The 26,481-nt window shown below is 39.3% G+C and overlaps 1 protein-coding gene across 2 annotated transcripts in view; it reads left to right on the top strand.

The window, feature by feature from the left end:
• The window catches only part of LOC131679641 (zinc finger protein chinmo), a 253,741-nt gene that overhangs the window by 216,664 nt on the left and 10,596 nt on the right, over positions 1-26,481 (top strand). The window lies entirely within an intron of this gene.

Raw genomic sequence — 26,481 nt, 5'->3', positions numbered from 1 at the left:
TGTATAAATATGTATATGTCATCGCTTGGAATAAGTTTTAGACTGAATAAATATTTACCACACCTGTTTGTCGCGCTTCCATTCATTATCATTTTATAATGTGACAAAAGCTGCAACTGTCATGTTGATCCAAGCGGGTTCGCTGCAACGCAAGCTGTTTACACCTTCAATCCGTTCTTCGAAATTAATTACAAATGCCGGGGCATTTTCTCTCAGTGGCAATGTTGTTAGGTATTAGGTGTTTTCGAAAAGAAGTCCAGAACATCTTTTTATTTCATTTTGTTAAAATGAATTCTTAATAAAATATTCAAAATTATAACTTTTCGGATCGAAAAATTCACGAACAATTTGTGTCTTACGACAATTTCATTGCTGGTTAGTTCGTTAAAATCGGTCAATTAGATTGCATATATATATATTTAAAAAAATCACCATTTTTTCATCACTTTGGTTCGTCCCTTGGTGCCTACCAGCATAGAGCTGGTTTAAATGACTACCTGTGTAATGTACATGCCATCTGCGGTAGCAATCGTTTCAGATCAGTTTGTTTCACCCCTCGTTTGCATACACGAGGCGCATTGAGGATTTTAATCGAGTGGCTAAATACACCCATGTGACCAGTCAATATTATGGTCTATTTTTTCGTTAAATCTATCTGGATTGGATATTGCAATCCCAAATACTACCAAAAAATTTGATCTTCCAATGAAATTGTAGTTTCACCCAAATGAGTTTGGGTGACTCATTTGAGCAATTTTAAGGTGAAAATATGTGGAAGCCAGCAACGCACGCTTGTTGCTAGGCACCGACGCGCTTGTTTACATTGAGAAAAATGGAAGTGAAAATTCAAACGCACAAATAGTAGTTTTCGGACATTTTCCTTCGGTAATCTGCACATTGGCAGAAAATTTGAAGTTTAGTTAGTAAACGATTAAAGTTTCGCGGGTGTTTTTCAGTGGTGTGTGATTAAAGTGCATTTGAAAAAGTGTTCTGAAAATGAGAAGAATAAAAATAAAAGCGTTTCGAAAAGAAACCCCAAGTGAAGAGGGGTGATATTTTCGCACAAAATAAGAGCTAATGATGGAATTTCGTCAAAAACTCGGGTTGATTAAATAGGAAAATGTTCTAGCTTCCTCAAGTAGCAGTTTCGTGGTACACCGGCAAGGTTAGTGTATTAAAAAACGTATTTTTATATTTGCTCATGTCAGATACATGGTTAGGAGGGGAGATGGGAGTGTGCGGCGTAGAAGCTATGTTGTGGCTCGCATGTATAATATCCTTAACTCCACCATAGACTGCATCTTTTGATGATTTTCAGCTGATTTTATAACACTGTACTAAGCCTAGACAATAAGGATAGACGTGTTCGGTTCGGTGTGCACTCGAAAAACTAGCTTTTATTTAGATATGATATTGTACAAAGTTTCACAGTGCTAGCGAAACGTACACAATGAAAACGGTGGTGGTCCACAACCGGGTTCAGCACCCTACTGTTCAGAAGAAATTTCATCAGCCAAATTTTACAAGACAATGTATCAAAACTGAATTCAAAACGATTTGAACTCTTAGAGTCATGATTAGCTTCAGAATCCGAGATTATTTTTTGCGAGAGTGTGCCCAAATCTCTGCTTTAGGTTTGGTTTCCTTCACTACTGGTGTCCTGTTGCCGACGATTTATTGTTTTATCCGTGTATATTTCGTCAGATGTGCGACGGTTGTGAATTTGTCTTGTGACTGTTCTTTTTTATTGTTTTTATTTGACACGCGTTAGGTTTACTGGACCGGTTGTCTTTTTATATTTGCAACATGTAAGAAACAAAAAAAATTTCCCGCCTGTTCTCTACTTACTATTGCCCGTGGGGATCCTTTTTCGAGACGAGAAAAGATTTGCTGCGTAATCTGCTGCAGCTTGGTGGTCTGTCGTTGTCGTACACATTCGTGTCGTCTTCGTCACTGTTGCATCGGTGCATGCGTTCAGATATCCCTGTCTGCTTCTTCTTCTAGCGTATATTTGCCAGTTGTGTTAATTTTTTCGTAAACGGTACTGGTTGTTGGTTTTGAGGTGCTGGCCGCTGTTGTGATCATTGCTTCACTGGGTTAGCTGGTTGTTGGTTTAGAGATACTAGTCGCAGTAATTGTTGATTGGGCGGCAGTCTTTGAGCATGTGCTGGTGGTTGTTTGTAGTAATTGCTTCGTTTTAACGTTATTATATTCGATATTGTGTTGAACTTTTTTCTTCACAGTTAGATATTCTGCCTCGACCAAATTAATGTGTTTCATTTCCGGCAGATACCGTACAGATTACACTTATTGCTATTGCAATTCAATTAAAAAATAATTATTGGTAACGTACAATAAAATTTAGTACTTTAGTAAATTTAGTAAAAAACTAGAAAAGTTTCGTTGAATTTGGTACAACGTCTGTTTATCGTTTTATTCTGGCTAGGGTTCCTAGCACTGACCCGGTTTTGCGGTACTGAAGCCTTCAGTACCGGTACTGGAATATTTTCGTCAAAAAAAAACTCAATAACGCTAGAGGGAAGTAAAATGTTTAAAAGTATATTTTTATTATTGCTCTGTTATAGCTATCATTAAAGCACGCAATCAATTCATACACCTTTGTGACTTATCCACTGCATAAACAGTTAGTATCGTTCCCCGGACTGCGCAGTGAAATTGAGAAAGTGAACAGTACCTCCACTATGAGAATTACTATAGCCACTTATTTTTAACAAAGTCTTTTTGACCAAACATGCGCTGGTGAAACAATTACTAATGATGAAAACGGAGCTTCATTAGGCACGTACTACGAACTAACTCGAATTTTTTTAAAAGAATCTCGTTGAAATGCGAAAGAGTGGAATCCATTATTTAAAGAAATCTTTTCCCATGTTGTTCTAACAATTTGTTTTGTGAGAGTCCAGATGACGAAACATATTCCTTCTCAACTAATTTTGAATTCAAATTTCGAATAATTAAACAACGCTGATAACAAACTCAGATCAGATCTCTACGTGTCCTATTCGAATCAAGGTACTAGATCGGCGTTCGTTCTTTTATCGATTAACATTTAATAGCAAAAGGAATGCAGGCGTGCCTTTGGCTATGAACTTATTATGTCGGCATACAGCAAAAAATGAGAACGAATGCACCAAAGCTGAAGTTTTCCACAAGTAAGCTGCTGTGCTGAAGAACTGCGCAAATAGTTTACTTGTTTCAATTTCCATGCTGTTTAATATTTCTTTGCATTCAGGAATTTTTCCAGACCTTTGGAAACAATCGTATTTTTCCAGTCTTCAAAAAAGAGATGAATGTGACATCGCAAACTATCGTGGGATAGCTTCATTATGCGCAGTATCAAAACTGTTTCAAAAGATTGTTCTGGATTTCATTACTCACAACTGCTCCGATTATATATCCTAACACGATTTTATGCCCAAGTGACCAACTTCTACTAACATAATACCCTACACATCATTCATCATCAATTCATTGCAAGAAAGACTTCCAGTTGATATACACTGACTTCTCCGCAGCTTTCGACAAAATCAATCACCAGGTAACAATTTCCAAGCTAGACAGACTTGGATTTAGCGGCTCTTTTCTGAATTGGCTCCCTTCGTACCTGTCTGGACGTGAAATGACTGTACAAATTGGCGACAACACAACCTTCCCATTTGCTGCAAGCTCTGCAGTTCCACAGGGCAGTCATCTAGGCCCATTCATATTTTTACTCTACCTAAATGACTGAAACCTTTCAATTAAGTCCATGAAACTATCCTTTACAGATGACTTCAAACTATTCCATATCATCACAACACCCACCGATACCGAATTCTTGCAGTCTCGGATGGATGTCTTCTCAAATTGGTGCAAGGTTCGCATGATGGAGTTTAATCCCAGTTTAGCAATTGCATAATGCTACATTTTAATTGTAGAAATATGCGCTGAGATGTATCATTTGGATGTTTGTAATCTGTTGATGCAAAAGATGACGAGGTTTTATGCCTGCTGGAGAAAATGTTTGAATGAATGAAATACAACTTCAGCGGGCTTTTCCCTGCTCCAAAAATAAATAAATAAAAAAATGTCGCTCATGAGAGATTTCAATAATAAATCAATAGTTATTTTATTTGTGCTGGTTATAAATACCTAAATTTTTGATCTGTCATTATATTCGAATAAATTGATAAAATAACTAGTTACGTACATAGGATAGTTAATCTTCTAGTGCCGCCTTGCTGGTCGATGTTTTTAAAGAGGCCTTTATATGTACTGAAAGGTTAGGTTAGTTATACTCCCCATCATTAGATTTGCATAGTACCGAAAATACCGGTAATTTTTTATATTCAGTACCGGTATTATGGTACCAAAAATGGGACGATATTCCCGGGATTTTCGGTACCAGTACTACCGGTACCACAACCCCAATTCTGGCCATATGCAGTACGGTGCCTAGAAATTCACAGAAGCGGCTGATTCCTTAGAACACGAGGAGAAACAAACATTTTAATCCTCGAAAAAATGTCGACGCAATCGATATTGTTCGTAAAAGATTCTTTGCAAGAAAGTGCGACAAGACCCCAGGGTTGCTAAATCTATCAACATGCATCTATTCTCACACGTGGAAAGACTGAAATAATCATTTCAAGGTAATTTTCTTAGAACAAATCGTACAAAGCTTCTTTGAACGCGATCTAAATTATTTTTTTTAGCAGCGTTGTGTGACGCTTAGACTTGTACAGCATACTGTAAGTTGCTCCGGACTAGTGCGCGGTATACTAATTTCAGTGCGTAGAAGTCAAAATCAGCAGTGTTCCGTTTCAGAAAGTCCATGGTTCCTTGGCCTTTGTTGCGGTGCTGTGGTCGGCAAAACAAAGTAACTCCCAAGTTAGGGACATCTAAACGTTATCAGTACTCCATTTCGCACATGGTGTAGCTGTAGATGGACCACTCCCGTTAGGTTAAGTCCCATGTTCACTTTTAGTGACTGTTCCACCTCGTGCACTGTTGGTATAGTCTGAATTTGCTTAAAGCAAACGTGGTAGAGACGCTTTTATTTTCTGTTGCTCTGACATTCTTTCATAATCAAGGCAACGATACTATACTGCTTGTGCAGTTGATAATCAGCAAAGCGGTAGGAAGATCCGATAGCCGTAGTGGAGAGATGTGAAGGTATTGAATGTTGTGGATACTTTTCCAATAGCTTATGGAATAGTTTATATTGGACTAAAGTTTCGCCTTCGTTTGGTAGTTTTTAATGCGATGCAATTTGGAAAAATTGATCAGGTTATTGTTTTTCAAATAAAATTCATTTGACTCTAAATCAAAGAAGAAACCTACCTTCCTTCCTGCCAGGTCACCGTTTCCAAAGCTCACCAAGTCCGGCTCGATTTGCCTGTTCTCCTTCGGTTTCCGGCCAGCACAGCAAACCCCAAGCGACAAAACAATGATAAATATTTTAGAATATTGAATGACGAACGACGGCCCGCCAGGACATCAATGCTACCACCACACCACCTTCCAACCAAATGGTTAACTCATTCGCCGTCCATTTCGGTTTTTTTTCATACTGCATGTTGTTTCTATTTTTGCCTTGCAACTTTACCAACCACCCACCCCCTTTTCCACCGCCTTCGATACTGGAGGACTTTCTTTGAATTTTGCCAGATCGACATGTCCGACCGGTCTCGTCGCGTAGGTAGGTAGGCCCTTCCGTCGTCGCGCGACCTGCCTTTTTTTTTTTCTATTCGCGGGTCTGGTTCGTTTTCCGTAGCAGATATTTATGCTCCGATGAGTATATGCCTAAATCGTATTTCGTTACCCAAACCAGCGTTGTCTAGAGCTACTAGAATACGACTGCCAGTGCGACCCGAATAATGGGAAGGATACCTGCCTGCCTGCTCCGGGTTGCCTACCAGCCTGGCGCTGGCTATGTGTATAGTCTTTGCACGGCTCGGAAGGAGGGGGGGGACAAGTGAAGTTCGATTTTTTTCCCCCGGTTCGCATCGTCGGTTTCTTTTCAGTATGCCCACCGTGGTTGGTTGGCTGGCTGGCTGACCGGCTGATTCGGTTGGTGACTGATGAGGTTGGCGGAACTGTCGCTACAAATGAAACCAATCGCGGGCTTGGGGGTAGCTTATAGTCAGTCCGCTTTGGTCTGTCTCCTGGGCAGGGGTTCGAATCGGGTCGGATGTGTTTTTTTCACGTGCAAAAATCGTGAAAATGGAAATGCTTGCACATATCTGCTACATTTCTACCTACGGCAGGGAATGATTTTTCCTGTTTACCGATTTGATGAAGCGACGTTTTTGTCTGTTTGCGTAGCAGGGATTCGATTAGGAAACGTGACTAGTGCAAACAAAAGATTGAGACTTTTAATTAGGAGGTTTTTGCATTGTCTAGTTTGAAGGGCGCTAATTTCCCATGCGTTCCGGTTCGTCGATTGTACTTTGGAAAGTCGATGAAATCAGAAGTTTTCCTTTCTGATTTGGCATGTGAACATTATTTGATTCGGATATAATAATGTCCAAGTGACAACTTTGAGTCTTGAAATTTGCTCCTTATGGATGGTAAATCGTTAATCCGAAATAGTTTTTACGATTTATTGCTCCTGTTTAAAGTTATCTTCACTAGACTTGATCTGATCACTTATGTCAAGGACCAGCTACACCCATCAATTGTGGTACACCGCCAAACCGTCATTTACCATTTATCCATATCTATCTTTTGATTTCCATCAGTTAGCGTATCACCCATCCTACAATTTCGGCCGCATAACATTTTCCGGGCACGTTGGCAATTAATAAAACCGATTCTCCCGTCAATGTGTCTCGCAAGTCCCTAAAGGCTCAGCATGGTATGGATGGTACCTTCCGGCCACCGATAAGAAAGAATACATATTTGCATACACTAATGAAACGGCAACGTGTCTATGAGACACCAATCCATACGCGCCGTATTGTCATTCGTCAACTCCTTCTGTATCCGGCCTTACGCACTACGGATTCGTCAACGCAGTAGGTACCACCGGAAAACAGCACGGAACGCGACAGATCGCATTAAATCAAGCAGAAAAAATCCAAATCCCGTCGTAGGAAGGGAAAATGCGACGTGCACGAAAATGAAAATTGAAATTCAAAAAGCAACGCGCAGTTTTGGCTTTGACGAGCGTAGTCGAAAAAAAAATCGAATCACAATTTCACTATTTCATCTTCCGCGGATTCCACCTCGGAGATGAAATTGAATTGTGTAGTTTTTCTTTGGCTTCCCAGTCCTGATTCTGCCAGCTAACGTCACACGGCACGAACGTTCTGTGAAATCAATTTTCGCGGGCTCCTCGTCACTTGTCTGATCCACCGTCAGCTGGTGCCTTTTTGTTTCACCCCGTCCGCTCGTTAGGAGGTACGTCCTGCAAATTCAAACTTCACCATGCACTACAGTGTCAACCATTCTACCGCTAAAAAAAAAGTGTGATTGTTGATACATGCGATGATAATGTTTGCCAGCTAGTCGAACTCTGTCAATATGTCCTGGCTGGACAGCCAATCATCCGGCCAGCCTCTTTCCATTTAGGGGTGGTCGAAAAAAAAATCTAATTTTGAAGCGCACCTATAAATCAATATTCATTAAACACTCAACAGAGACAGAAAAGGGATGATTCCCCTTTGGGTGGAAAATCGCACTCGCTTCCAACAAAAGTAGCAGCACGGGGTTTGGTTAGAATCCAGTCCGATTTGATGCTGTTGAGAGCTTTCCATCGAATTCCGAACACCACACACACACACCGGCTGGTCGGTCAGCACAGGAATTGAAAACGCAAATGAATGACAGATAGCGGCAATATACATGAAATTAGCATTTTACAAATAGTCATCAATTTCAATTTGCGGACCGTGAAGTGTGCGGGAGCATCTTTTCCACACCCGCTTACGTTCCGAATGACGTCGACCGCGGCCGACGGAACGAAGAGCAATGCACTTTATTCCCCCGCGCCGATCCACACAATATTGGTCATTTTCAATAATGTCAATCCGGTTGATGTATGACGGAACTTGAGTGGTCAAGTCGAGTGGAAAGTCAACGAAGCTGCTGCCTGCAAGGGGATGATTGGGTGTGAGAAATGAAATATACGTGCACTTTCCAACTATTTCAGCGGTTTTCGTACTAGATGAACGGAGAAAAACCACGTCGCCTAAAGCTGTGCAGAGAAATTTTCGAGAGACGCATCTATCCTATCGTCCCGATAGATGGACGACGGCAGTGGCCTTGTACTGTTCCGAACAAGATCTGAAATGGCAAACATATATCACTTTTAAAATGGGAGATGAATATAAATCGAAATAAATATCAAACCTGGTTTGGCTACCGCAGCTTGCGGGGGGACAGGATCCTGTCAGATTGTGAGTCGTTCGGAATCTATATGCAGCGGTCGTTCGTCAAACGAACTCGTTGGTTTCAGTTGGTAGCGTACTGTACTGTCATCAATGTCGGATCGAATTTTGGCGGATGACATGGCGTATATTTCGTTCTTCGAGAAAAGTGAAGCGTTGACCGTAGGTTGGTTCTCCGAGAAAAGAAAATGTAAAAAGCAAAACCAATAAAAATTTGGAAAACTGCAGTTTATAACATCTGTTCTGAATCGGGGTTCTAAAGTACATTTGATAACTTACCGACCAGAAATTAGGGTTGTGGACCTGGTAATACCGGCACCGAAAATCCTGGGTATACCTAAGCTGACCTACTCTGACGAAAAAAGCCGTACAGCATACCGCAACGAAGCGAAATCGTTCACCACGCTCAGGCAAATAGTCCGCACAGTGTACGGATTTATTCGTCAGAGTTGGTCAGCTTAGGTATACCCTTTATTAATACCGATTCACCGGTACTTAATAAAAGTATGTACAGGTATTTTCGGTACTATCGAGAACTTTTCGTGAATAATATATTTAACCTCTCCTGAGGCAATTGTTCGAAAATAATTACAATGACCTTGAGTTTATTTACTTCGTTTATTTGACACGGATTAAAACATCAGCTTAACATTCCGGAAGTCGCGCTAGTGCACTGAGTGCACGCTGCTCTGACAATCTAGCGAAATCGTCTTAGCTGCTCGTTCAGTGGGCCATAAGCGCGACTTCCGGAGGGTTAATAGAGTCGTACCTCTTCTATATTTTTGCATGATATAAAAAAATAATAAAAATATTCTAGCTGTCCGCCATATCTCGTGCGCGTGGTAGAAACTTTGTTTTGCGACGGGAAAACATTTCGTCGCAAATTGTGTCTTTGGGAGTGATTTATTGTTACCTGGATGCTCGCGATCAGATGTTATTCCTTTCTTCTTGCACTTACGGGTCACGAGTGTGCCACCGTCGTCTTTGGTATTAGTTTCTTTGCAGGTGGGAAGAAGTGGGTCGGTCCAATCGCCTTCTAGTCACAAAGTCTCATTGGGAATATCCGAGAAAACTGGATTTTTTCTTTCGAATTCATCTCGTCAGTAACTATCACCATTTTAGGGCCAAGTTAAATGATATATCAAAATTAGTACCTACCCAAATCAGCACCAGTTAGATATAACAGCCAAACAGTCACACGACATATATGATGCCTAAATCAACTGATAAATTCCGAGTGGTGTTCCAGGAAGCAACCATAGAAGCTCTGGTTTCCTAGTAAAAAAACAAGCGTTTGTTTTCGCTTTCTCGTCATCAAACTAGAGCTTCTATCATTGCTTCCCGGGACATCACTCGCTTTAGGCGTCATACATATCGTGTGACCTTTGGGATAGAGTGTTTAAATAGTGCTAATTTGGGTACTACTTTTGATACATCGCACAGTGGAAAAAAAATATCAAAAACGCGACTTTACTCAATAGCTTGGTGGAAAGCTAAGTGTTCTTATGTAAAAATGTCTGGGGAATCGATTGTAGGTATTTAAAATGACTTTAAAGCACGCTATCATGCCCGTTTTGCCCCAATTCACCTTTTCATTAAAGTTTATGTTCAAAACTGATTATATATCTTAGAAGAAAATTGAATACGGCTGACAAAAATTAGTGTTTCCTATGTAAAAAAGAATAGTCTCACGAAACGTTTACACCCATTTTACCCCAATTCTCCGCAAAACTAAAGTTTGAAGTTAATCCTAATTTTACATTTCGGTAAAAAGCTACATACGGCTGATCAAAAGCAGTAATTCTTATGTATAAAAGTCCAGGTTATCGTTTGAATGTAGTTAGACTGGCCGCCTAAAACGTGTGTACCCGTTTTACTCCAATTCCTCCCATAACCCAAGTATAACGTTAAACCTGGCTCTACATTTCAGAAAGAGGCTAAATGCGGTTGATCAGAAGTAGTATTTCTCATGCAAAAAAATCTGGAGAATCGATTAAAGATAGTTTGAATGGCCGCACGAAACGTGTGTACCGTTTTACCCCAACTCTTCCCATATCTCAAGCGGGAAGTTAAACCGAGCTGTGCTTCTCGAAAAGAGGCTGAAGGCGGCTGATGAAAAGTAGTAGTTCTTATGTTGAAAATTCCGGGGAATCGGTTGAAGATATTAAGAATGACCGCACGAAGCGTTTTTATCCGTTTTACCCCAATTATTCACATAATGTAGGTTATAACTTACTCATCATTTCAGAAACAGGCTGAAAGCGGCTGATCAAAAGTGACTTTTTATGTTAAATAGACCAGGGAATCGATTGAAGATAGATAGTTGACCGGACAAAACATGTATACCCGTTTTACCCCGACTTTCTCCTATAGCTCAAGTGTGAAGTTAAATCTGGTTTTACTTCTCGGGAAGAGGCTGAATGCGGCTGATGAAAAGTAGAAACTGTTATGTACAAAATTCCGGGGAATCGATTGGAAATAGTATGACCACTCGAAACGTGTATATCCGTTTTGCCCCAATTCTTTACGTAATGTATGTGGGGAGTTATACTTTACTCATCATTTCAGCAACAGATTGAACGCGAATTTTTTATACATAAGAATTACTACTTTTCAACAGCTGAAAAACAGCCAGGTTTAACTTCACACTTTAGTTATGAGAGGAAATTAGGGTAAAATTGTTACACATGTTTTGTGCGGACATTTTAGCTACCTTTGATTCCCTGAAGTATTTAACATAACAAATTACTTTTTATCAGCCTCTATCTGAAATGTTGGGTAAGTATAATTTTACACTTGTATAAGAAAAAGAATTGGGGTGAAACGAGTAAACACGCTTCATGTGGTCATTCCAAGTATGTTTAATCGATTTCTTGAACTGTTTTACATAAGAAAAACTACTTTGGTTAGCCACTTTCGGCCTCTTGCTGAAATGATGAGTAAGGTATAACTTCATATTTTTATTATGTGGATAATCGGGGTAAAACGGGTACATACGTTTAGTGCGGTCATTCTCACTATCTTCAGTCGACTCCCCGGAAGTTTTTACATAAGAATTGCTACGTTTCATCAGCCGCATACAGCCTCTTTCCGAGAAGCACAGCCAAGTTTAACTTCACATTTGAGCAATTGGAAGAATTGGGGTAAAACGGATACACAAGTTTCGCGCGGTTATTCTAGCTATCTTCAATCGATTCCCCTGAATTTTGTACATTAGAATTACTACTTTTCATCAGCCACATTCAGCCTGTTTCAGAGAAGTACAGACAGGTTTAACTTCACACTTGAGTTATGGGAAGAATTTGGGGTAAAACGGGTACACATGTTATGTCCGATCATTCGAACTATCTTCAAACAATTTCCTGGACTATTTAACATAAAAAATACTTTTGAACAGCCGCTTTCTGCCGCTTTCTGAAATATTGCGTAAGGTATATCTCCACACTTGTGTTATGTGAATAATTGGGGTAAAACGGATACAAACGCTTCGTGCGGTCATTCTAACTATCTTTAACTGATTCCCCGGATTTTTCAACATAAGAATTGCTACTTTTTATCAGCCATCTTCAGCCTCTTTTCGAGAAGCACAGCCAGGTTTAACATTCCACTTGAAATATAGGAAGAGTTGGGGTAAAATAGGTACACACGTTTTGTGCGGCCATTCAAACTATCTTCAATAGATTCCCCAGAATTTTTGGCATAAGAAACTCTTGACTAACCGTTTTCAGTCTCTTTCTGAAATGTGGAGCCTGGTTTAACTTTATACTTGAGTATAGGAGGAATTGGGGTAAAACGGGTACACACGTTTCAGACAGCCACTCTATCTATATTCAAGCGATAACCTGGACTTTTATACATAAGAATTTCTGCTTTTGATCAGCCTCATTTAGCTTTTTACCGAAATATAAAACCAGGATTAACTTCAAACTTTAGTTTTTCGGAGAATTGGGGTAAAATGGATGTATACGTTTCGTGAGATTATTCTAATTACCTTAAATCAATTCTCTGAACTTTTTTACATAAGAAATATTAATTTTTGTCAGCCGTAGTCAACTTTTCACTGAGTTATATATTCAGTTTTGAACATAAACTCAAACGAAAGGGGGAATTGGGGCAAAACGGGCATAAAAGCGTACCGTGCGGTCGTTGTAAATACTAGCAATCAATTTCTCAGACCTTTTTACATAAGAAAAACCTTTCGTGGTAAACGTCATCCAGCATTTTCAAAAAAAGTCGCGTTTTGGGTCCATTTTTTCTTACTGTGCATCTTCTAACTTGTCCCCAAGTTGGTGTTAGATACTGATGAAATGAAATCGACACACAAAAATCCAACTTAATTGAATTTAGATTTTTTGCTCTTAATGCACAATTCGGTTCAATCCATTGTTTTCCCTTTCAGAAATAAATTTTTCATGGTACCTGAGAAGTATTTTCTGAGGTGAAAAATCTGTAGTCACGTCTTCCCTAGGAAGGGCAGTTAAAATCCAGGGTACATATGGTAGAGTCACCTCTCTGGCGTCAATGATAGGTACTCAATGCGAAAAGAGGTCGATGAAAGAGGAAACAAGAAAAAATATTTCTTCCGAGTATCCTCCGTAACTTCTCCGTAAATGCGACTTGCATTTTAATAGCCACAAGTACGCGTTGTCAAATCGTACAACCCCATTTAGTTCTTCCCCTCTTGCATAAACACAGAGATCTTTATTTTAACACTGTCACACACAATCTCGTGTTCTAGGCTGTTATTCAAAATATTTTTTTTTACCAATGCAAGCACCATTTTCACTTTCAGCATGTTACGCATGCCTCGCGAGTACTCGGTCTAATATGAAACCGACCGAAAGTCATAGAGGAATTAAATGAAGATTTGTCGGAAAATCTTTAAAATTGTGTCCGACCACCATTACGTCATTGCAAAAAACACTATTTTTTTTAATCTCAAAGCCCTCCCCCTTCATATTGTAACAAATGTCAAAATAAACTCACTTGTCGAATTTCACATCATTTGGACAACTTTTGACCCCCCTAACGTCGATTGAAGTTTTTGATATTGGGTGACGAAATGGGAAAATTTGAGGAAAAATATATTAAATGCTGTAACTTTTGAAGCAGCACTCGGAAAATGATAGTTTATAACTTTTTTTTAAAGAACCTTTGCGATCTTTGTCAGAATACGAGAAGTTGGGGTTGTAAGGCATTGTGCCATATATATCGAATTTTATGCTTTAGAACCCCAACTTCTCGTATTCTGACAAAGGTCGTAAAGGTACCGTTCGATTTCTGAGATTTCTTCACATTAGAAAAACAGCAAAATGTTAATGACTTGCAGTAAAGTGCAGAATGTTTATTGTAAATATGAGATTTTTGGGTCAAAGTGTCCCAAAACTCCAACTTCTCGTGTTTTTCGAGAAATGAAACTATTTCCATTAAAATGTTATGAATATTTCCTTTAAAAAGTGGCACAAACCGTAATTTTTCGAGCACTACTTCAAAAGTTACAGTATTTAATATATTTTTTCTGGTATTTTTCCGTAGTACCAAACTTCAAGCGAAGTGGGCGGGAATCAAAAATTGTCCAAATGATGTGAAATAAGGTATCTAAGTTTCCTTTGACTTTTGTCACAATATAATGATTAAAAAGAAACTTTACACTTCCAACCGGCATGGAACACTGAACATTTTCCAGAGTCAATCAGATCGTTTTGACTCAAGAGCATTTTTTTTCAAAAGTGCTTCGAAGTCATGCATTACTTTCAAAAAATGTTGTTCGAAAACCGTGTTTTGTACAGAAAAAATAGCTGAGAAAGAGGAATGAATACTTCTATGTAAACATTATACGCTTAAAAAAACTTTTTCACAAAGCAAAGAAAATTTAAAAAAAACTTAATAATAAAAAGCGTTTTGGAGAAAGTGACCTAGTTCACAACCTTATGAACATGATTCATAAAATCAAGACTCATTCTTTTATTCATAGACTAGCAAATACCCGTCGCGCGTAGCTGCGACTTTCAACGAAATAGGAGGAAAACACAGTTTGTTCCGAAGCGCCATCTGATGGGCAGATAATCCCCAACCAACAGCACACAAACAGGCTCTGTAACAAATGCCTACTGTGTATCAATTTTTATGGCAATCGGTTAAGCTGTTTGGTAGTCCTTAAGTCACATACATGCAAACATTGACTTTTATATAGATACAAAGCTTCTCGTATTCTACATTATACATTACATTAGTTCACAAAATCAAAATATTCTGGATATTTTCTCGTGAACTATTTTCGCTGAATTTTATTCATGTATCCATTCAATTCGCGTTTCATGATCTCTAATATATTAGTCGCGATTCAATATCCATGCCCGTGAAATAGTTATTATTATATTATCCATATATTCGTGAACGTTATTTTCAATTTCAATTCAATTCAATTTCGCGTGAAATATTTCACAAAATTTGAATTTCTTAAAAATAGGGGGTTAAACATTTGAATATTATTAACAATATTCGTTTGATAAGGTTCAGTGTGATGTCTGGACAGAATACGAAAACTGCTATGAGCACCAAAATACATTATAGAGTTAAAAATCCGTATTCGTGATATAGTTCACAGAACAAGATACCGGGAATCTGTCACACTTTTATGATTCAGTTAATATTGTCACGTTACTCCGAGTAAAAAATCCGTAAGAAACCAAAAAATAACATATTGTGATAAGGCGAAGTGAAATTATGAATAAGTATCATGATAAAACTGCTGATATCATGATCATGAGTCACATCACTTCGCGTGTCAAATTTGAAAGTATACTGAAGAATAAAATATCGCAATAACGTACATATGAATTACGAAAATCGTGACTAAGATACTGAAATCATGAACGTATATTTCATTACTCGTTATTAAAATATTAGAAATCGTGACAATGACCCTGAAATCATGAACATGAAATCACTCTACTCATGACTAAAACATCACCATGGTGTAAATACGTATTTCAAAAATCGTGAAATCATGAACATAAAATACGCTATTTTGTCAGAAAAATTCTAGAGTAAACTTATGAAGGTAACGTGATGAGAAATTACAATTATCGCGAAGAAGCCCCTGAACTCATGAACAATGTTTAACTGTCGGCTATGTATTCCCAAGTTATGAACAAAAACTAAACATGTCCAGGAAACAACCACAGTAACTCAACCAAACAAATGTAATGTCATGTATATTCGAGGCGAACGAAGTTGCTTTAGAAACACAAATAGTTTCCTGAAGGCAAGGTATCCTAATTGCAGGAACTTGATCACGGTTTTCGTATATCGTTCAGTTCACGAAATCGTTGTCTATTTTTTTATGAATTTATGAACGGATTTTTTCCGTGTACCGATATTTCACCGGTATTTTACAGCCGGTTCTGAGAGCTTCAGTACCGCCGAACCGCTTCTCGACGAAAAGTGTCGAGGCTATTCCGAAAGATACTTTATTTCCTTGATCCATCATACAGATTCATTCTTCATAATAATCTGAAACGCGTAGCTGAGGGTGACAACGTTATAATGAACATCCTTGTGCATATTCCATGATGTTAAAATTGAGGTACCGTTGAACGATTATGCGCCATTTGCGATATAGCAATAAAAGATCATGTCGCAGTACACAGAAGTAAAATCATTTATAGAAGATACATACGGAAATTATTGTCCAGATAAAGCAAAGAGCCTATTTTTGCTCTAATAGGCATGGTGCCGAACTATTTCGTTAAGGGGTTACATCACTGTAAAATTAAAAAAAATCGATTTTCTATTTATTAGTCTAAAATGTGCTGTAGGATGTTAAAAATGATATCCCAAAACATGGAAAACGAAAACAATACATAAATGCTCAAATTTCCAATTCTGCCGCAGCGTGTGCGTTGCGTTGTGACGATGATTTTGGCGGATTGCACACTGACTTCATCATGTTTGACTTTTGATTTTCTAATAAGAGTTTCTTAGGAAATGGTAAGTAGGAATTCATACCAATCCGACCCATATTAAAACCTCAACAGCATGAAAGCCATCATTGCCGGCCGCCCCCATCTCCATCGTTCACGGGGAAGGATAAAGGATAAGGTAGACAGGAAGTGTTGATGCTCCACCTACTTAACGGAAGGACGACGATTCATCAGACTCTTCCATAGGTGTCGCGGAGTTGGTAGTTTGGAAGGGTATCAGATCTAGGATTTGCTCCAAGCAAGTGATGCGACCTGTAAAGCATGTTTTATTAGGTAGTTGTTTAGTTAGTCTTCGAGTGCACGATCACTCGTAAAAGAGAAGATCTTGTTTAGTTTTTGGTTCTTTTTAAACTCTGGGCAGCCGGCTACCGAGAGTATTCTATGTTCCCTAAACAAAAGCAGTTTGAACTCCACACAGCCGACCGTGGGAGTATTGCCTAGAAAAGCTAATCTTATCTGCGTAATGGGCCGGATCACTATTCATTGCAACAGTAATTGGACAGAATTCGCTACTTCCCTGTGATAACACATTATACAGGCAAAAATAGCGCGAGATGTTATAAATCAAGGAAAGTATTTCTTATTTTCCATATCGGATTGTTTGTGGAATACAAGTATACGAGCGATAATATCGAACACTGAAGGGAAATATACAGGACTGTTAACCTGATGCACGGGCTTGTTAGCAATAACGGAGCTTGAAATTAGGTTCATAAAAACAGACGCGGCGAATTTTCAATACGTATTGACCCGTGATCATAGATACTAGTCAGATTAGTCGTATTGGGGTTAATTTCCGATCAACTATTCATTTTTACGGCAATGTTTTCTCGGCTAGATCTGTTCGCACCCCCTCATTCTGCTACTATCGGCAGAAGGCTGATAGCACCGAGTCGTCGCCGGTCTAAGGACCAAATGTCATCAATAGACTTAGACTCGCGTGGAGGCGTGAGATAGGAAACTTGTGAGAATTTTGTTATCCCACCGTTTGACGACCCCAATTCTGCCGCAGCGTCCCGTGTGGAATGAAAACTTTAACCGCTTTTTTCTCGAAACCACTTTTTTTGAACTGGCCGGAAATGTAACTCGAACAAATGATTTTTGATCGCTTTGAAATTTTCACAGTTTATTCAAAATTGATTTCTCCACCGACGCACGCAAGATTTTATTTTTATTGCTTAATTTTTTTGAATTAACAATTTTGTGTCTATTTTAATGAAATTTTCGGAACTTTTCCACTCAAAAGTGCGCCATTTCGCGTAAAATCAAAATATCATAAAAAATCCTAGGTACGTCGCTTGCTGTTGACATAAAAAATTAGAAAAACTTAAGTTTTTGGCTATAGGTCAAACATTACGGGAGACAGATTTCCGGCCGTGGACCCCTTCCAAAAATCTTTCATAGGAGAAAATGCTGCACAGCCGCCATCTTGTATTAAAATTGCTCGAAACAATCACTACTTATGTTATAAATCCCATTTAACAAGATCTATTAGTATCTTTGCCTCGTTCCTTAGAATCAATTCAATAATAAAAATAGTCTGAGAATGGGGTGCACTTCCGTTTGAGTACAATGAAATCCTCGAATTGAATGCCACAATTATCGTACTACCATTTGAGCCAACGGATTAAACAAAGATGGCAGAGGTTGGGCTAACCAACATCTTCAAATGGGTTGGGTGATTGTAGAAACAAGTCAAAAATACCCATAGTACCCTATTACAAATGGTGTTTTTGTGGTGAAAATGCGATTTGATCGACCTATTCCTATTCTCTGAAACTTTGCAAGAATATTCTCTGATAATAATTCTAACGATTGATGCAAAAAAAAATATTTTTTTTGAAGCTGACTGCTGAGAAGACCCTCTTAAGAAAAATATATCTACGGCCATCCAATATGATACACAGTCAGAAATACCATCACCTGAATCGCAATCGTTTTCCAAATGTGGCTGCTGTTCAGGCAAAAATGTAAACTGCAAAATCTGCGTCCGGTCTCTCCAAATAAACAGCCAATACCACCGGTGAGGAAGCGAATACCAAAGAAGGTGGATTCACACCTGTGACTAGTGTAAAAATAATGATCGCGAATACTATTCAAGCATTCGCGATAATGACAACGACAATGAGAGTGAAACACATGACGTAGCAACGCAACATACAAAAACGGGCGAGTCGTTTTTTTTTTCTCGAAAGTTATCCTACTGGAGCTGTAAAGCTGGATTCTCGGAAGGGTTCCGCATCAGGGATGCAACATTGAAACCTGTGTTTCGGTCAAAAAAAATCTTCTTACCATCTGTGATGACTTAAACAGGAAAAAAATCTGTGAAAATCTGTGATAGATTTCCAAAAAATCTGAAAAATCACAATATTTCCAAAAATCTGTGGAATTTTCATCAAAATGCCAAAAATCTGTCATCTGTGTAAAAGAATCTGTGATAAAAAATTGTGAAAAAAATAATCTGTGACATTACAGAAAAAGCCGTGAATATGATAATCCTGCTCGCCATCAGGACAATAGCATATGAGACGGGAAATGTCAGCCACTAAAGTACTGCTTAGGTCCAATTGTGATATTGAGTGTACAGTTCAGATGTGCGGGCGCACAGACTTTACGATCACGTGGGAACGAATGTTTATTTGCGCGCGCTTCAGACCGCGGTTATAAAACTATAAGTGCCATCTTTGTGTATCATCGTGAAGGGCTCAGGCGTTTGCAAGTTAACGTGTTCGATCGCGTGGGCGTTTGTATGTCTCAAGGACGCCATGAATCGTGTTGTCTGGTGGATATGAGCGTCATTTTTTCTTGTTTGTCCAACCGAAGGCATGGACCTGGGCTGGTAGGACCGAAGGTAGAGAGATTCGGACTTTTCAAAAATTTTCAGATATTTGGCCTATTTATCGCCATAATTTTTTACTGATATTTTGCATACCAAAAATCATTTATCGATAACATACCATTAACATAGAAATTTACGGAACACTTATTTGCTCCTATTTGAGCTCTCAAAAATAAATTGTTGTCGATGGTTCTTGCGGTTCATTGGATACGATAGCGCTTTTTAGGCATGAAACTCAAAATGGCGCTTTGGCTTAACGCCACCGCTACCGCTACCGAATAAACATTAGCCACTTCCATCCTAGAATTCCCAGTTCTAATTAATGGTAAACACAATAAAAAGTATTTGACTCTTGAAATGATTCATAATAATTACTCATTGTTGATGATGCTCATTTTGTCCTCCACATAGAAATACTATTTTTCTGCTAATCTAAAAACCACTAACCCAACTCATTTAAAACACCCTGACTTAATCCCACTGTGCAACGGATGGCCTTTCTGAATTGCGTTATAAAACTTCTTGACACATTCACACGCGCTGCCTCTGAAACAAGCGTCCTCGTGCAAGCGTGTATGCTGCCCCATATGGGTTGCGCTGCAGTTCAGGGCATAATTTATGACATCCCGGGCGGGCACTAAAAATGACGATAACCTCCAAACGTCGCAACAACCAAACCAAAATTCGGCAGATCGTATCAGTATGCGTTTGACACACTTTCGGTTTCGCTACCCTGTGAATGTAGTTAGCTAGAGTTAGTCGGTAACTGTAGCGCGGTTCTGAAACGCATTTTGTTGAAACTTCCCCGCCAATGACGGTGCAGTGGTTGGTGGGAGCGGAGAGGTACGACCACCGACACCGAATAGTGCATGCATTTAAAGTAAGTAACGGAGTACTACCTACTGCGGCTGCCCCTCCCCGTATGTTGCCCCATGCTGCACGCATTTAAACGTATGCGTGTACGCATCGAAAGCGATGCCTTTGAATGAGGGGCGAGACAGACAAAAAAATATATAGAACGCAGACAAGAGCCAATTCAAAATTAGGTCACGACTCTCGAACTCGCGTTGTTGCGTAGAAACGCATAACACTACGACGTCAAGCCGGGAAACATAAACTACGAATGGCATGCTACTTATGTTTATGGGCTGTTAAACACAACGCGAGCTATCGTTCGGTCGCTGTAACGCAGCATTCAAATAATATGCTTCGATTGCACATGGGGCCAGACAGCTGGTTGTGGGAAATTGACGACGCATTTGGCGCGCATAAAACAAGTTGGGCCGCGAAATGCCCGCTGCCCCCAAAAACTTGTGATGCATCTTAGCGCTCGCTGCTATTTAACAGAGCTAATGGCAGTTTTACGAGCGTTTGTTTTCTTCGAAAGTGATCAAGCGCGGGATCGATGCGGACTTTTTCTTCTTCCACTTTTTTTTATTAACAATTCGTGTGGATTAGTAAAATGTTTGTAAACAAATTGGCCCCAAGGCAATGTCGTCGTTGCGATTCGTTTGTTCCGTGGGGAGTGGCGGTAGCGGTTCATGCGGATGACGCAAAAATCGATATGGTCTTTTCGTTGACAAAAAAACAACAACGGTGCAGCCATTTTGGGGGAAGAGCATTTTGGTTGCCACACTCAGGCTCGCACTGTTTGCAGTCGAATGTTGGCTTAGGTGCAGTTGCATTTCGTTTCGTTTGCTGTGTGGCTTTGGAAGAGTAAATATTGGTCTTCATGGGAGGTGTTGACTTGATTGCATTTTTATTTAGAAATATTTTCATTTCAATTGAATTCGAGAAAATAGGAACAGCAAGAAGTGCAATGGTAAGAAATTACCGAAAACTCTGGGAAGTCCAAATTTTAAAAACGCTCTCTTCAAGGGAATCATTGAAGCTTATTTTGAAGGTCACATGCGACATGATAGCCAATGTGACGGGTGCACAATTGAAATATTCAGAAATATCTTCAATATGCAGTAACAGTGCGTAAACAAAGATAAGCTGCACTCAGATTCAGTAGGATGACATATTGCTTCTAACACTTACTGTTGTTATCGGTACCTTATCATAAACCGGAGATATCCAGTTCAACTGGGCAGGTACATTTTGTCCATTATGTCGAAAACGGCATCTCTGTTATGTGTTCATCAAATTAAAATCGAAACCTAATGAATCCACCCATAAACATGTTAAAGTTGCGAAAAAAGTAAGAGAAGCTTTTTTTTTTTTCTTTTTTTACAACAATACGTTTATTTCGAACGTTGGAACCTATTTCAGCCAACCTATGAATTTTAAATGTGTAGTGTGTGTATGTAATGTGTACAACATTGTCACGCTAGATAAATATTTAGTTTCTAGAGTAACAATATTTCTAAATGATATCGTAGTCGAAGATGCTTTTACACAAAAGAATAAAGTATCTCGAAAGACAATGCATTACGATGGCGCATACTTGTAGGGAAAAAAACGTAAGCTTAGCCGTATCTCAGCACAAATCAGTTTTGGTTCCATTAGGGTCACAAAAAGAGCACAATTTGGTTTTGACCCGCCATAGCGCATTGCGTTTGAAATTAATATAGGAATTCGTATAGGAAAACCTACTTTTTTGCATTTTGATTTCGAGAGACCCCACAGATTTACATGTAGAATGCAGACTTTCATTACTAGCACAATATTGGAGACAAAGAGAACGAAAAAAACTAGTTTACTAATAACGACAACAATGTGCTAAACAAGAAAACACACAAGATGAAAGAAATAAAGGGGAAAACCCTTGTTTTGTCGCATTGGTTTAGTGGAAATTAACATAGTATATCTACAGCTTGAAAGTATATGAAAGTAATCAATATAATTAAGGGAAATTATTATAATGAACATGATTTACCGTGCCGTAAATTGGCCAAATCTCACAAGATTCAACAGTCATCATTCCGCTCAGACAAGATCATCCGTATTCCCCACGCACATTTAGTACGATGTGGATTAGTAACCTAGTTGGTCAAATAAACACTGAACAGCTCTTTTTAGTACTTTTGCAAAAGAGTGTTTAGAACGTCTTTCACAGAAATGTTTCAGATTTCTTGGAAGCCATTTGTAGACAGGCATGGTAATAGATCATGTCAACTCTTCTACTATAAACGCACTTTTCAGCCATCCCATGCAAGAGTTGATTCTCTGCGCAATTATCACACCGAGCCTTATTGCTACAATGGATCATTTGCTTTTATAAAGTGCAATGCTGTAATGCATAAGGCAATGCAAAATAGCCGATCAGGCAGATCGTCATTCAAAATCTTTGCTCAGTGGGCCTTTGAAATAGCCAACCCCGTGCTTCAGTCAGTAGGTCCACGCCTGACAAACTCGAATCAGTGACCACATCGTCGATCTCAACTTTGTGAGTGGGCATGTAGACGTGGCTGTGGTTCATAAAAGTTCACTCAAAGCATTTAGAATACTTGGCGGATTATCTTTGATTCCGGAGATCATATATGATCAGAGCGAGTTTATTGTTAATGATTTTAAACGGGATGTCAGCGTCCTTGATTACGAATCTTGTTCGACATCTATTTTACCAAGAGTTGAGTTTTATTCAGTAGGTTTTATTTATACAGGAGTCAGAGCAAACGGTGCAAGGTGAAAAGTTAAAGAATACGAAGGAAGAAAAAGAACATTTGAGATATAATGAAACGATAAGTCAATTAAAGCAAAAATTTGGCAACGTATCTTCACTCGATGTATGACTGCTACCGATAAATAAAATAAAATCATTTCATGAACTACCTTTCAATTCACGAGCATTTCCGCAGGGGGTAACCCCGAGGGTACCTAGCGTCCAAAAGGGGGTAAACCATACAGAGTCGTAGTGTGCGGTTGGCCAGTTAGGCCCCCGCCGAGGGCACCAACCTTAAGAGGGCTCTAAAATTTTGGTCTGCTTATAAAATAAGTGAGCCTAAGTCAAAAAATAAGTCAGGATAGACGAGAATGACCTTAAGGTTAAAACCTCTACAATCAAAATAAAAAAGGAAGTTAGAACAGGAGCACATTCCCAGGTACATACAAAATTATTGTTTGAAAGTCGAACTGAAAAAGAAAGCACAACTAGACAGCAAAAAGGCGTATAACTAAGACTCTACCAAAGGCACCAGAAGATTCCACTACGGTCCTATTAGTCCTGAATAAACAACGAACAAGACAAGGACTTCAAATAGTGAAAATTATTGCAAACTGTTTCCGCTCGTTTTCTCAGTTTGATAGAAACCACGGGAACGGAGATGGGGTTATGGGTAGTAAAGCAATCTACCTTTTTAAAGCGGCAGCAAAGATCGTGGAGTAAGCTAGATTCATCGATAAGATAACCCCACGCCGTACTGTGGAAATTGAAGTCTCCTCCGTGCCGGGAGAAGTTACGCAATATCACAAAGTTGCCGGTTCTCAACCTAGCTCCAACCAATCCTGCACTAAGTTGAATCCTTATTTTTTTCACAAATGTCTAAGACCAGCTGCTGTTTGCTTCGGATTTGTGGTAGAGCTTCCTCTTGGCGATATATTGACGGACTCTCAAGAGAGAAAAAAAATATTTCCACAAAGACCCGGCACAAACAACCGATCAAAGGTCATCCGATATTAATTTAAAGGGTTTGTCCCGCCCAGTGCGATTGTCATTCCAAATCTTCGCTCACTGGAACAAGGTGTCTTTGAAAAAGCCAATCCCGTTTTACAGTAGATCCACGCAGGTCAAGTTCCAGTCGATAACTACACCATCAATCTCAACTTTATGAGCGGGTATGTAAACGCGTTAGTTCGTCATAAAAGTCTTGTCGCCAGTAACGTCATTTGTTTACTTTAGACAAAACATCACAATTCTGAGCTTATCTAAGTGAAGTTTTGAGATATCTGGCACAGCTGAATATTTCTGCGTCTTGAGGAATATTAGAATACTTAGCGGACTATCTTTGATCCGAAAGAAGATCGGATATGGTCGAACCCAGTTCAATGTGTTTTTAAATGAAAATTCGGAGTCTTTCATAATGAATATTGGTCGACATCCATTTTAGGATCATTTGGATCATTTCAGGAGAATTTATTTATGCACGGGCCTAGAGCAAAGTGAAAACTGTAGAATATGAAGGAAGAGATAGAAATCATATGGAATATAATATCTTTATAAAAGCATAGTGCTGTATTTCCCTTTAGTGAAAGAAAAAACTATTCTTTCTTCACTAAGGAGGAAATTAAACCGCATTGTCACTGTCACTAAGTTAGTGTCGAATTCTGATGAGACGCAGTCGAAACGCCAATTCCATAACTAACTTGGTTATACATATGTGCCGTGCCCTTAACGCGCAAGTGTGGTTTAAAAAAGTTTCTGCTTGTCCCCAAAAATGTGAGTGCATTTTTTCTGACCATCGTTCTATTGCATATTGGTTCAAGATGAAGCGAAAACTAAGAAAGACCTAGGAGAAATTAAATAATGCAAATGACATTCTTAGAAAGTGGAAAAAATAATGAGAAAATGTGCCGGATACACATGTATAAGTGATAATGGGTGGATTGAAGCGAAATTGTCGAGAATTTAGCAGCCAACCTCGAAACAATTTATTTGTGCAAACTGCGGCTCTTACATGTACAAAACTTTCCTACAAATTTATGTTTTATTTGATAAATAGGTACAGATTTTGTAGTACATTTACTGTGTTGAAATAATTTCGTGTTTTCTCTTTACAGAAAGGCTTTTTGAGATCGCTTCTTTTCGTAACTAAAAACAAATTAAAAAATGACTCACGTTGGCTAGTGTGTAAAATGTATGCCACCTATAACGCATCTTAATTAGAATAATACCAGCTATCGGCTGGCATCGACATCCAAATTCCTTTGCATCTGACCCAGTTTCCACAGACAAAAGAATGCGCGTCTAGATTGCGATACCGCTAGAGACGTTCGTTCTGTTCTCATCAATTACGCACTGATCGCGATGACGCCTGCTGCGGTTTAGGCAATATGCATCTCGTTAGAACCTTCGCTATATTTTTTTCACCAACGCTCGCACTGGTAACATGAAAAGGCCAGCAATTCGATATTGCATCATTTTCTAACAGCGTTTTCCCTCCCTGTGGAGTTAAAAATGCCACAAACGAAAATGCCATATTTTCCCAATACAAGACCTAGCGAAATGCGCACTATTCGATCATCCATTTGCCCCAAAATAGTTCTTGACTACGTTCCCCGTTACCACAAGTAGTTCCGCAAAGTCTTAGCTATGATGTTCCAACTTTCCTGTACCTTGCATGTTTGGAGCAGGAAACTACTAATCCAATTTAAGTCAATGCCAAGTGAGTAAAAAAGTTTTGGAACACTCCCGTCTCCTGTATATACTTCCTGGTTGTATACATTTTGGCGTTTGGTTTGGTTTCTCCCATCACCACTTCGTTCCCACCCATAAATCGTTAAACAAACAAATCACATGATTAGCTTCGGTGCTGGAGCAATATGGCGTCAAACCGCAGCACCGCTGATAAACAGCAACGTGCAACTTCGTGTCATGTGTTGGCTTGGTTGATGCGGTTCTGCACACACCGTACCCGCCCCACACAGTGCCATCGATAAGAACCGCTTAATCGACGAAGCAGGCAAGTTTCCAGGAAATGTCTCCCTCCCAAAAAAAAAACGAAGGCGCAATATGACATCAGTGTTTTTGGCAGAGCGCGCGCTGCGCGTAACTCACTGCGCACTGGCGCATTTTTTCAAGGTCTTTGCAAGCAACAAATTTTTGGTAGCTTATGCCATACACAACAGTGGCCCAAACACGCGCGCAGGTCAGCTTTTAGTGGCAGAAGCGCGCAGCACAAAAAATTGGGTCGGAAATGAACTGCATGATTTCGGGAATGGTTTGTTTGCTGATTCAGTGACGATCGATGCACGGCGATAAATGTTGAATATTTGTTTTTTTAGGGTTAGTTATTTTTAGATTACGCCGAAATTAGGTCACTGGTAGTTTGGATGTTGGTTCGAGCGAATGCAGCTGCTTTTGGCTGGGTTAGGGCAGTTAGATTGGGAGATTTTTTTGGCCCACCCGTGATCATTTGTCATGTTGACAGTTTTTAGATTATCGAAACGGGGTATCGTTAACTCATTTTGTAATTTAGTGGCAAGTAATGCGAGTAGATCTTTCATCGAAATTGTACTGATGTCAACTATTATCACATCAATAAATACGAGATGCAGATTTTTGGCGTAGATTTCCAGCATAGCCAAGGTCAAATGTCAGTTC

This window comes from Topomyia yanbarensis, chromosome 2 (assembly GCF_030247195.1).
Source record: "Topomyia yanbarensis strain Yona2022 chromosome 2, ASM3024719v1, whole genome shotgun sequence".
Classification (NCBI taxonomy): Eukaryota; Metazoa; Arthropoda; class Insecta; order Diptera; family Culicidae; genus Topomyia; species Topomyia yanbarensis.
The sequence above is the reverse complement of the archived record's forward strand: the minus strand, read 5'-3'. Positions and strand labels throughout refer to the sequence as shown.